General features: G+C 48.1%; 1 pseudogene; it reads right to left on the reverse strand.

The window, feature by feature from the left end:
• Positions 1 to 9,476, reverse strand: part of LOC119377806 (uncharacterized) — a 60,581-nt pseudogene extending 51,105 nt beyond the window's left edge.
• Between the last annotated feature and the right edge of the window lie 3,878 nt (positions 9,477 to 13,354).

The raw sequence follows: 13,354 nt of genomic DNA on the forward strand, positions 1-13,354 counted from the left end.
CCACAGGCTTGTTGCCCACAGGGGGTGGGGTGTGTGTGTGTGTGGGGGGGGGGGCAGTGAGGGGGGCGGCCGCCCCTTCTAATCGCCTACGCGGGGCGCCAAGTCAGCCCCATATCTTTACTCAGTCAGACTTGTGTCGCCACTGTTTCATGTCCCGCCACAGTGGCCTAGTGGTTATGCTGCTCGACTGCTGACCCAAAGGTGGCGGGATCGAATTCCGGCCGCGGCGGCCACATTTCGATAGAGGCTATATGCTAGAGGCCCGTGTACTTTGATTTAGGTGCACGCTAAAGAACACCAGATGGCAAAAATTTCCGGAGCCCTCCACTACGGCGCACCTCATAATCACATCGTGGCTCTGGGACGGGAAACCCCAACAATTATTACTGTTTCATGAGCAGGGTTACTGCACCTTTACGTTACTTCCCATCTTTATTCTCGGAAAACCGCTGACCCAAGGCAGGCCATTGTGAGTGATTGCTTCATTTTCATTTTTGCATGCATTGCTGCAAAGCTTGTGTTCTTTCAGGGCAGGGAGAGGGGCGGTGGAGCTGCAAGGAAATATGCCCCCCCCCCCCCCTAATGGCGAACCCTGCAGACGCCCGCGCTTCTCCGACTATCCTTCTCCGTCAATGCGCGCTGATAAACGTATCTATCTCATCGAGACTAATGTCTCCCACGTAATAACGATGACGGTGATCAATTGTACACTTGAGGCGACGGTAATTTCAATGAGGTCGCGCTTTCTGTTTCCTTCGAGCAGGCTAATCTGTCGCGCCAAATGCCAGCCTACATACCGAGGAAGGGGAAAACAAGAAATATAATAACGACAAGGGCGTTTCCCCATGCTCTCTCTCTTTTTTAGAGGCGCACCGAAACAGGTATATACACACTACGAGACCACGACGACGACGACAAGAAAACTCCACGCCGAAAGCTATAACTGCAGCCACGGCATGCGAGCCGCGTGTGGCACGGTGGGGCCAGCGGGACAGGGCAGCCTTGTCACGCCAACGCCCCGTCCACGACGCCGCCGACGCACTGCACGTTGCTGTGCATACGTGTGCCCGCCGTTCTTGCTCCCTTGGCCTATCGTTTAGAAGACCTCGATACGAGGTAAAAGGGTGGCCGGGGTGTCGCCTTTCGGTCCGTAAACCGCCGTATAAACGTTGTCCTATGGGACACAGTGTACGCGCGCCCACGACATGCACGGTGGGAAAATCTTTACACGAGTACTGAGTGCTGCGTAAGGATGGAAGCCGCGGCGCGTAGACGGCTCTTACGTCTTAACTGTTTCAGGTGGAAAATCTTATTTGTCTCAAAACCTGATAGCAGTATTCAACAAATGCTACCACGGGGTTAGAAAAACGCTGATCCACGAAGCGAAGTAAGAAGTCATTACAGGTAAAAAAAAAAAATTGCGAGGCTTGCACGAAGTCGCGCACGGCTTGAAACAGCAAAACTGGACGATTCTGAAGTCTAAACTGGCTGCTTCTAGGTTGTTGCTAGGCTTCAGCTAGGTTGTTTCTGGGTTGATTCTCAGCGCAGAGGGGTTCGAGTTCGAACAGATTAAAAACGACAAATATTATCCTTGATATTTATTGAAGAAGCGCACGAAGGACCCAATCACGCACGCATAATATGACGAAAACACAAGCGCTGGTCTATAAGCGCATATTGTTTGTAATTTTTATCAGAAACACGTCATATCTGTGCAATTTGTTGTTTTTTTTTTGTAGCTGTCTTTGTGGCCTTGATCATCTTCACTGCTGTCAGTGCGCATGTGTGCGTTATTCTATACAAGCTGGGTCTTTCGACCATAAAGCATCAGTCGAGCGCTTGTGTTTGCGCCATTGTATGTGTGCGCGATTGTGTCCTTTGAGCGCTGATTCATCAAATATCATGGCTCACCAACTAGCCCTTCAGTAAATATTAAGTAAATATTATCCTTTACGCAATCCTTCCCTTCATTTCCGGTTAGCTTTGAGCGGTTGTGCGCAACAAAAGCACCCCCACCCCTCCTTGATCGATTACCCTTCTCGTTCATTTTCTACATGGAAGATTCCAAAAAGCCCACCTAGCCAAGACCATCCGACTTCCCCACACGGCCATCGTCTTCGTCGCGGTATTTATAGACACAACTCGCGACCGATGCGCGATGACCCACAGCGTACACAGCGCTTTCTTACGTCGTCGATTACATGGAGGTCGCGAGGAAAGTGCGGCCAGGAAAAAAAAACGCCGCGTAGTTACGTCACAGCCAGCGCGACGACTCTGCATGCGTGCCGACGGGGAAGAGAGTTGTGTGTACGCATCCTTTCTGTTTCCTTTTCCGGCCGCGGTTTCTGCGGATGTTACTTCCGGCTCGCGATCGTGAAGGCGAGACTGGCGCCAACCCCTCGACTCGGAGAAAGTGCCCCCCGCGCTACGCCAGAATACAGCTAATCTTCGATGCATTAAACATGAACCGGATAAACCAGGCAAAGCCGAGTGTTGGTGTTTGGGGTATACGCCAACGCTTGGCTTTTACCTGGTTTATCCGGTATACGTATAAATACGGTTTGCGTCGAGCAGCTAGGGCAGTGCGAGTTGCGCGCGCTTGCTGCATAATGAGTAGTGAGGCGCCCAGGTGGAACAGATGTGCGACGATCAGTTTGCTTAATGTCATCGCGTTATATTCTCGGGGTAGTAGTACTGGCTGTCGAGTACAGGATGATAGTGCCGCATGGAGTGTCCTGCTGTGTCGTTCTGCCCTGATGAATGTGAGGTCACGGGTTTGAGTCACGGCCCTACAGTGCGAGTGCGGTGGTTTACACAAAAGAACAGAGGGCTTGCGATGGCCATTGCATAAACTAGAGCGAGGTGCTTAACGTCACTCAGAATGTATATTATCGTGATGCCTTACTTTAGCTATAAGATTCGGGGACGTTTGGCATTGTTACAGAAAGGGCTGGCAAGAGCGATTGCTCTCGTTAGTGGTTCATAGACCATGAATCACTTCGTCACGATGCACTCGAAATGTTTATTGTGTCCAAAACATGCCTCGCACGAGCTGGGGAACGAAGAATCCAGTTCGACCACTAAACAGTTTGGAGGTCAACCTTAAACAAGACGTCCCGCGACATTCACAACCTATGGTGAATGTGGGGGTCATAGGTCGGCAAGCTCACTCAGGAGTCGACTCACTCATATTCACTCCGACTCAGATCGAGCCGTGATTCTAAGTCTGGAGTGAGTCCACTTGAGTAATATGCTAGTGAGCTTGAGTCTGAGAGAGTCCGGTTGAAACAATTTCAGTGAGTCTCAGTTCGAGTGAGCCCGGTTGAAGGAAGTTTTCTTGAGTCTAAATCCGAGTAAGCCCTAAGTGCAAAATATATTTTACGAGTGAGTCTGAGTGTGCACCACATTTTTTGCCGACCTATGGTGGGGGTGCCCTCTATGTCTCGCTTTAGGGTAGGTACACCAAAGCTCGATCATCACCAGTGACTACTGAAATCAAATCAGTAGTGCACACGTGGCTTGTGATTAGACAGTGTTGTCTACGCTTGCAAATGTGCGTATTTGGTTTTGTCTTTCGGTTAACTATAAAACCGTAGTGCGGTGCAGTTGACACGTTGCTGTCACAGCGCACATATTTTGTCCTTATAAGCTATAAGTGGTCACGGGACAGCTGGCTCTAATGTGGCCTACCCTTCCCATCACAAAGAATGAACACCGACCACCGTTTACCCGTAATTATCTCCCACTTCCTTCGTCCACCAATCAACGACGACCTCGAGAACATTTCGCAATAACGCTCATGTAAAGCTACACCGTGTGTAATCTTACACGCACTCGCTCTGGCCATAACAACACCGTTCACGTCAAAAATATGAACGACAGTCGCTAAATAAAGCAACCAACTCCGCCTTCCTTGTTCTTCTTTGTCATCATCTTCTTCGTTACCAGCTTCGTCCTTCTCTTCTTCATCCTCTTCTTCGTCTTCATCTTCATTTTCCTCATCATCAGCATAATGTGCTTCTTTTTCATCCTCTTCTACATCTTCGTCTTCATCTTTACCAGCTTCGTCCTCATAACCTTCATCCTCTTCATCTTCTACATCATCTTCTGTTAATTCTTCTTCGTCTTCTTGATCTTCATTTTCCTCATCATCAGCATAATGTGCTTCTTCTTCATTCTATTCTACATCTTCGTCTTCTTCTGCTGCTGCTTCTTTTTCTGCTGATTCTTATTCTCCTTGATCATTTTTCTCCTTTTACTTCATCATGTTCTTCTTTTTACAACATCATCTACGTCATCATCTTCTTCTTCTTCTGTTTTTCCAGTGTTTGCCGTCAACACCACACATACAAATCGACACAACTTACACGCACATGCGTGCACAACCATACGCCCGAGAGCGCGTCTTTTCAGGCGACAGCGAAACAAAAAACGCGCGAACGGCGAGCGGGGCACGCAACGTGTCGTATTTAACAAGCCCGTTGCGCAACCCCGTAAGGAGAAGAGAGTACGTACGCCGTCGACAACGTATCGCTGTCGTTGCTCCTTTCTTCGTTGGCAAACAAAGAAGCGCTAATCATAGATGGCGATGGTACGCGGCACGCGACGAACCTGGCACAAAGCGGGGCAGGCAGTCACATCTAGCGTTGTACATGGACAAGGACCCTCCCCTCCGCCCTTCCGAGTGTGTAAGTAATAATGAAAGATGACATCCCTTCTGTGTCAGCCCCTACGGCTATAAGTGACCCGCCTTTTTGTGATTTTGATTCTTTGTTTCATACTGGCTGACCGGTATCGCCGCAGGAGATGATGGAAGGCGGCCAACTGGATGCCTAGAGTGTACGCACGGCGAAGGGACAAGCTAACCTTTTGCGCGTTGAAAACGAACCACTACAGAGAAGAGCGCTCTTCCAGTGGCAGGAATGGAACGAAAGTGAGAGCCACCTCTTTTCTTTCAATCCTTTTTTTTTTTTTGCTAGGTTATTTTGGAGGCTCTAAGGCCACGGGACTGTCGAGGTCAGTCATCGGACGTTGTTAAGTGGTGGTAGTCCGAGACGAGGGCGCACAGAAGGAGTGGTGATTATCGTGACGAAGTTTCGCAAGAGCTAATCAAAAGGTGACGGCGATTTTGGTAAACACTTGGCCCACGTGTTCGCGAAAACATGTCAGTTTGTACGAAGAAGCCGTGGGCAAGCATTCCGAGGACTTGTAGAGACGAGCAGTACGGGCCCTGCTGCTTCTCTTGAGGACATCGCTGTCCGGGACACTGACGGCGATGACGCGGCGTCTCCGCCAAATGAAACAGGCGTGTTCTTCTAATTATAACGTAGGAACGGCACCTGCTAAAGAGCCACTAAAATATAGCTGTTTCAGAACGAAAACAGACCGATGGCGAACGAAGAGATAATCAACTGTCTTACACACAGCACAGATAGGTGCCGATGAGCTCCTGCACAAATGTTTTAAGGCGAAAGCCTTAGATGCCTCATCAAACGCGAAAATTGACCGTCGGCGCCGGCGTCAGCACGAGTGACGAAAAAAAAAAATCATCCCGTGATGACGTCACCATATGATGCCATCATCACGTGACCGATCGCCGAAATTTGTGACGTCACATAACGTGATGTCAGCTAATGACGTCATCACTTGAAATTGTCGTTCGGTCAAAGGTGGGCGGATCACGGAGGCAGTGTATAGACCAGGTAAGGTGCAGAAAGCTTACAATGCCTCCGATCCTGGAGGCAGTGCGAAACCACGTTAGGTGCAGAAAGCTTTCGGAGGGGTGCGGGGGAGGATCAATACGTCGACTGAGAAGAAAAAGTAAAAGACATTCGCCTTCGAATCATGTTAGGCGAATGCATAAGGGACCCTGTCAGTTTTTACGAACACGTGCGTTAACGCATGCGCGCGCGCTCACCGTAATGTCACAGTAGACAGGCAGTCGCTCAGCATCTATGGGCCTACATAAGTCGCACGCGTAAATTACACGATGACACAGCAAAGACACGAGCTCCCTCGCTATTCTGTCCATAGCCGAGGAAAACGTAATGTGGCGTGAACATGAGAAACACAATCAACGGCATTTTCCGCGTTCCCGCCCGGCTTTGCCGTGCGAGCACTTTTCTACAATTTAATTCCTACATTCATCGCGTCGCTTTCCTTGTGTTCGTCTCGCTCACGCTTATTTTCTTCGGGCGTGCCACGATGCGCGTTTGCGACAGTTTCGTCGATCGCGTGCAGCGTCCTCGTGCGCATAAGGAAGAAAGTTTACAGCATGAATGTGTCTAACTTCGCTGACAGCGCGACACAGCTTCGAGACAGTCGCACCACCCAGCATAGGGAAACGAGCGGCGAGCAGAAGAAGAAAAGCGCTTCACGGTGAAGCTACTGGGTTCAACAGGAGATATATATATATATATATATATATATATATATTATATATATATATATATATATATATATATATATCAAAACGTTTATTGGGGGAAAAGAAGAAAAAAAAGTGTTTAGGGAGCGCGTGGGTGGGGCCCCTATTCCAGGGCTCCACTGGCTTGATGACGCCGTTGATTTGCACTGTCTCTCTTTTAACAGTAGAGCTGTTTAGGCTCGGAGATGTCCCGTTTGTCGCGAACAGAAATTATCATCATCACGAACCGGCACGCGCTCTCTTCGTCCTCTTCTTCATCTTCGCCAGCCAAGGTCATTGTGAAAGGGAGATGTGAGAGATATAAGGCGCGTCTGCGAAGCCTCATTCGTGAGCGTCGGTAGCGCAGCAGGCAGAGCGCCCGTCGCCTATCGTCGCGGACCGAGAGGTCACGGGTTTGACTCCCTGGTCATGCAAATCAACGAAACTTTTCTTTCTGGCTGTTCTTTGTCATCTTTTCATGTGGATTTTAGCGACGTCACATCCGTGACGGAAATGATGTCAGTGGTGTTGGTGGTGATGTCAGTGTTGTTGGTGGACCTCGGCATGGAACACTTTCGTGTTAAAAACAGAGATAAAGAGAAAAAAAGAGAAAAAATAAAGCGAAACAAGGAAAGGGTGTTCAGTTAACATCAAATAAAAATGAGACCCCGGTATAGAGCTGCAGCTTCCCATGGAATTTCGGTGTGTTCAGTTAACGCCAGCAGAAGGGGGGCAACCTGACTGTGAAGTCCTTTGTTCTCGTGGCTTTTTCAGGGAGTTCAGGAAACACCTTATGTAGGGTAGTGACCTGCGTGGATTTGCATGGAATTTCGGGGGTGTCGAGTTAACACCAGAAGGAGAGCGACCAGTGGATTGCATACCGTATTGTTTGGGGAGTTCAGTTAACACCATCACAAAGGGAGTGATCTGAGTGGATTAGCATGCATAGAATATTGCGGGGCAGTTCTGTTAACACCAGCGGAAAAGGAGTCACATGAGTGGATTCGCATGAATCTTTTCATTTATTTTTTTGTGGTGGGGGGGGGGGGATTTTTATTTGCATCAGTAGAATAAGAATGACGACGAATATGAAACCGCGGACCCACCGGGACTTCTCTTTTTAATTGTTTAGTTCGGTCCACCCCGGCACGAGGAAAAGAGGTCGGTAATCCGAGTGTAACGAAGTTGACAACGAACCTCTCAGCCGTGCTGCCGGCGTTTGTCCTCACTTCCTTGCTTGAATGCATGGTTTGACATCTTTCTGTCCCCGACTCGTTTCACCAAGAACCTTTCGGCACGGGGGTCGCCCCCGTGACCTAACGACACCCCCCACTGACACCCCTGGCTGCCCTACCACCCGCGGGACGGGACGACCAACTTTGCTATTTCTCAAATTCCGGTCAGCAAGAGCCGGCGCTGCGGCCGCAAGCGACGCGCGCGTGCGCCTTAGAAAGTTGTAAACGCTTTCACTCTCACCTCGCCCCGCTTTCACTGGCACCTTTATTTTTCGTTATTCTTTCAAGGTGACGGTTCACTCTCACCTCACTTTCATTCGCGCGTGTCTTTAGCTAATGACTCTTTACACGCTCATGTGAATAGAAAGGATCCGAAAGAGAAAGCCAGGACAGACACGAAGATGGTATAGCAGACTGTTTTTTTCTCGGCATCCACACGGAGAGACCGATTCACCTCTCTTCTTCTTTTTCTTCATCTTCTTCTTTTTTTACATGAAGCCCAACGAAAGCTCGCTCCACGGCCTAGCTACCACAAGACTGGCTCTCACGTCGTTGTGCGCTATCGTGTTGGCCTTTGTTTTGCGCTCTTTCTTTTTATCTTTTCCGGGTTCACGAGCACGGGTCGCCAGAGCCAGAGCAATGTGGCGCACGCACGCCGTCCTTTGACCCGAGCGAATGAAGCACGTTTTCGCGCCTCTCCTACTCTAATGACTCTCATTTTATGACCCTTTTCTTCTTTCTTCGTCGCTTGCTTTTCGTGGAAAAGTTTGGAGAAAGCGCGCAGCTTATTTCGGTCCGTCTCTTACGATCCCTGTAGTGAGATCCTACCTGACTTCCCGTCTGAAATAGTAATAGGTGTGCTGATAATAAAACTACGCTGACTTATTAGCGCTCACCTTGCTCCTTTCCCTCCTTTTTTCGTTGTTTCGTGCTAAGTGACCAAAATTTTATAGGTCAGTACACTGTATGAACCGACTAACACAACACCAAGTACCTATGAGTCATATGTGCGCTGAATGAAACTGTGTGGCTCACTGAGAGAAATAAACAAGCCTTCTGGAAACAATCAACCAGCAATCAATCAGTCAATCAATCAATCAATCAACAAGTAAGCAAGTAAATAAATTGTAGCGAAGCGTTGGAAGTCTGTAATGGGTCGCCCTCTCGAGCGCTTTCTAGTGGGTCGTCCCCTTCGGCTCTTCTCTGACAGCACGCTCCTCGCGCTCAGAGTCCGCGCTCTGTCTTGACTGTCGCCGTTGTGCTTCGTCGACTAGTGCCGTCAATAAACGCCTTTATAAAATAAGCAAATTTGATCGTAAACGGAAGAAAGTGTGGTGCGCTCTTTTCACGAGGTGGGCCTTACACCTCGCTCGAGAGGCGTAAGGAGAGCTCGTGTAGTTATTGCAGCATACAATGAAACAGCAGTAAAAGTATAGTTTTAATAGTAAACATCTAATGGCCCGAAGTATCCTGGGGTAACTGCATGTTATATGAGCTAAGCGTTAGCGCTCTCCTGGAATGCTACTCCGGTACACGCAGCATCAATATTGACAGCGACAATATCGATGCTGTTGTTATCGTCTCTTATAGGTACAACAGCGGGAGGCGCTGCTGGGTACAACGAAGAAAAACCGTGAATCTAGCAGCCCGGAAAGCACATGCCAGGCTCATTAACTTATTGTAGCCTTCATTATACATCATATTTATCTTGTTCACAATGTCCGACTTTGCGTGCAAAACGAAGCAATCAGTCTATGAGCACTCACCTGCTCAGGAGACGGGTCCGAAGAGCCGACGGTACCGTCCTAGCGACTCCATCCCAGACCTGCACAGACACAAAGATATATTCACGTTAGTACAAGCTGATTAAACCGCTGACTTCTTGGCTAAGCCCCGTTAGTTGGTGCAAGGGCCACAGTCGTTTAGCTCACAGCAACTATACCGTGATCAAAAACTGTCCAGAGCCTTGCCCTGTACACTGCATATAAAAACTTCGGCTGTCGACTGTTCGTATTACCATGGTCAGTAAACCATCCAGTAAGTCATATAGATATAGAAACCCACAAGAAGATGTGATATACGAAATCCACGACCCAGCGACGGCTCTTTCTGGGTAACTTAAATATAATCACTGAAGGCAAACTTTTGCTGACCGCATGCGCCTAAAGAGATTGCGGAACACACATCACAGGCGCCATGTTTTTGAAACACCTATACGGAGACGAAGTTACAAGAACCGCGCGAATATATAGTGAATACCTCAGGTCGAGGCCGTCGTTTCGTAGGGAGCCCGGAAAAAACCTGCGACGTTCGCTTATACAGTCTATCCACTATCTACAGGACATATGAAAACTTATGACTTCACAGATGTTGTCGACTAACGCGCCACAAAACACCTGTCAAAACAGTCCAATCGAACGTCTATGCTTGGAATCATTTCCGTCTACCTTTTTTTGTATAGGCACCATGGAGACGTTATAAAGTCACACTGCACAAGTCTATAAGAATGCTTAAGGGTCCACAGAAAGTCGGCAAAGAGTTATAAATTACCTCAATTCGTTATCACAAAGTTAGATATCTATATTGAGCATGTGAACACAGTGTGCCGTTTTGTGGCCTGCCACAACAAATCGATGCACATGTCGTTTGGTTAAAGGTCACACCTAATCCAAGTCGGGGGATTTTGTCAAATGTCTTGCAGCATCCGGGAAACGACATAACCAACATTGTCAACCCTGCATGCCAATGCGACCATCGCGACTGTCCGGTTTGGACCAGTGTCCTCTTGTCGCAGTTCACGTAGGGTTCCGTACATCGGTTTTAAGCGCACAAACTTAAGTATAGTGAGCACCAACTTCGCTTCGCCCGCCTAATCGCAAGTTCTCGCAGCTTGCGTTTTTCAAACAGTTCGCCGGTGCTTCCTGGTGCCGACGCTCTCCCATGCCTGACCGAGAGTGTTAGTGGCCTTGCGGAGATCGGCGAAGCGAGACCGAATTGCGAGCCCTCCACTGATACATACACAAACAGACCCATGTAATGACTATTGCCGCCGCTAGCCGTGCACCTGGCGCTATTGGCGTTTTACAACTCTCTCTTTTTTTCCGTCGTAGAGAGTTAGCCATTTCTTCTTCGATCTCACCGGAACACCTCTCCTGCCGTACAGGTTTTTCACATTCGAGAAGCCATCCGGACGTCATAACGGTTTCCTCTTGATGCGTGAGAATTAGCAGACGCAGAAGGCGAAGTAAATAGTGTACAGTTTGTATGGAGCTCTGTCTGAAGTCAGTGCGTATATTGCTTAGAATGACAGAGAGATCGGCTGGTTGGTAAGTATTCATTCTAAAAGGCAGGGCGTGCAAACATGGACACAGGAAATGAAGCCAAGACACCACAAACGCCCACTAACAACTGCAAAGGTACACACTGGCGGAAAAGAAAGAAGGTACGAAAATTTATCTGCGCATGCCCTGGCAAAAGGCGAACCTATCAATCCGGCACGCGTGGGGGTCTACGTGAAAGATAAGTGTTAAGGCAGTTGATTTCTTCTGTATGCAAGTTAATAGACGGTTGACTCACGCATGGGCTACCGCTATAATCAATATGCCATGCCCCAATCATTAGACGCGTTTCTTCATTCCTGTGCAGGTACAGAACTGCACAGAACTGTCTTTTAGAATGCGTATATTAGTTAAGCCTGAAGCGTGCCGTGCGAAACCTATCATGTTCCCTCGCATTCTACCAGGACTAACCAATGTTGGCTGTCTGCTGGCTAACGTTGGCTAGGTTTGGATAGTGATGGACAGCGCTGTTTATCGAGGTAAGCGCTTGTAATTACAGGTAATTAAGAGCAATAATCAGGCGTTTCTCTCAGTTAGCCTTAAATTGTATTTCTCTCTTTGTAGAGGTGCTCAATACGCACAGGGGAGGCTATATTGTCAAACTCTCGATGCATCACGACGTCAGCTTCAGTAGTTATTACGAGGGTAATGAATAAGTAAACAACAGTAAAGTTGGTGGTAAGAATAAAAGAAAGCATGCTTTATTTCTAAGAGAACTTCACGTAAAAGTTTTTTCATCGGCCACCTTCTACCGTCATGCGTCAAACGGGGAAGCCTTCTGTTCGTATTTAGCTCTTTGCCATCGGTTAGACGGGCGGAGAATTAGCGAAGCAGAGATTTGGGAAAGAAATAACTATAAATTCAGGAGCTTTTGCCCTATCGGCTAAACGGAGACAATCAAACCTAGGCGCGTGCGTGCCTGACGTACTACATTTCTTTCTTTCTTTCTTTCTTTCTTTCTTTCTTCTTTCTTTTTTCTTTTTCTTTTTTTTTTTTTCTTTCTTCTTCTTTTTCTTCCTTTTCTTTCTTCTTCTTCTTTCCTTTCTTTCTTTCTTTCTTTCGTTCTTCTTCTTTCTTCTTTCTTTCTTTCTTCTTCTTTCTTCTTCTTTTTCTTCTATCCAGGCAGCAACGAAATGTGGCAACGTGAATAGTCACACCTCGATTAAAGATCAGATCGCCGAATCAGAAAAGGTTGATCGCCGACGAGCCCACTATCAAGAGAACATCAACTATCTGAAAACGGCGCGTACAAATACGCGCGCGACCGGCGAAACTTCGAGGGCCGCAATTCTGTACACTCGCCGTTTTTCGCGTACAACGCCGCCGCCGCCGAAATCCGTAACTCATAACAAGTTTCGCTCAAGAAAAACAACTTTATAAGAGCGTGTATTCTAAACGTGCGGGTATAGTTGTGCTTGTTGTACATACTTCAAGGAACAGCGAAAAAAAAAAAACGACAGGAGCAGACGCACACAGCGCTGTGTGCGTCTTCTTTTGTTGTAGTGTTTTTTTTTTTGCGCTGTTTCTTGAAGTATGTACAACTAATAAGCACAACTATACCGCACTTTTAGAATACACGCTCTTATAAAGTTGTTTTTCTTGAGCGAAACTTGTTATGAGTTGTGTGCGTCTTCTGTTGTCCTGTCGTTTTTGCACTGTTCCTCGAAGTATAAGGGCGTGCAGCGTAGTAGCGCGACGTGCCAGGTCACCGGGCGATTTCACTCGGTACAGCACACGAGCCACGCTGGGAGGAAGAAGAAGAAACTAGATCGAGAGCGAAGGCCGACTTCTCGGCACCGCCGACTGTCACCAGGCGCGCGCTCCGGATACGACGAGAAATCAGCTGGGAGAATCTTCGGCAACGACCTCGCCGGTGCTGCGCACCCCGCCAGCGTCGCGCGAGTTCACTCTGAGCTTTTCTTTCCTTCGTCTTCTCGCTACTTTTCTTCAGTTTTTTTTTTATTTATTTCGTTCCGTTCACCATCAGGCACAGCTTTTTTTTTTCTCCGCGCAACCGCCAGAATTTCATAACACGACCCCATACATTTATTCTCTCTTCTCGCTCCTTTACACCATCTTCCACCCAGTTCCGTAGGCTACGCATGCGCGATATGGAGGAACCGCTTGCTGGCTATATACCACGGATGGATAGATGCATGCAGTGACTCCCGGTTGAATCCAGAGTGCGGCGTCGTACGTGAGAGCCAGAAAGGTTGAGCGGTGAATGATTTGTGACAGGCACGAGCGGCGCGCTGTATAGTGCATCGTGGAGAGATGTACAGTACGGTACACTGCTAAAGGGAACACTCCAATGAGCACCTTTCATATTCCTGGCCCCATAACTACAAGTGGTTGCGGAAACATTGTCGCGGAAA

Source organism: Rhipicephalus sanguineus, unplaced genomic scaffold, assembly GCF_013339695.2.
Source record: "Rhipicephalus sanguineus isolate Rsan-2018 unplaced genomic scaffold, BIME_Rsan_1.4 Seq568, whole genome shotgun sequence".
Lineage (NCBI taxonomy): Eukaryota > Metazoa > Arthropoda > Arachnida > Ixodida > Ixodidae > Rhipicephalus > Rhipicephalus sanguineus.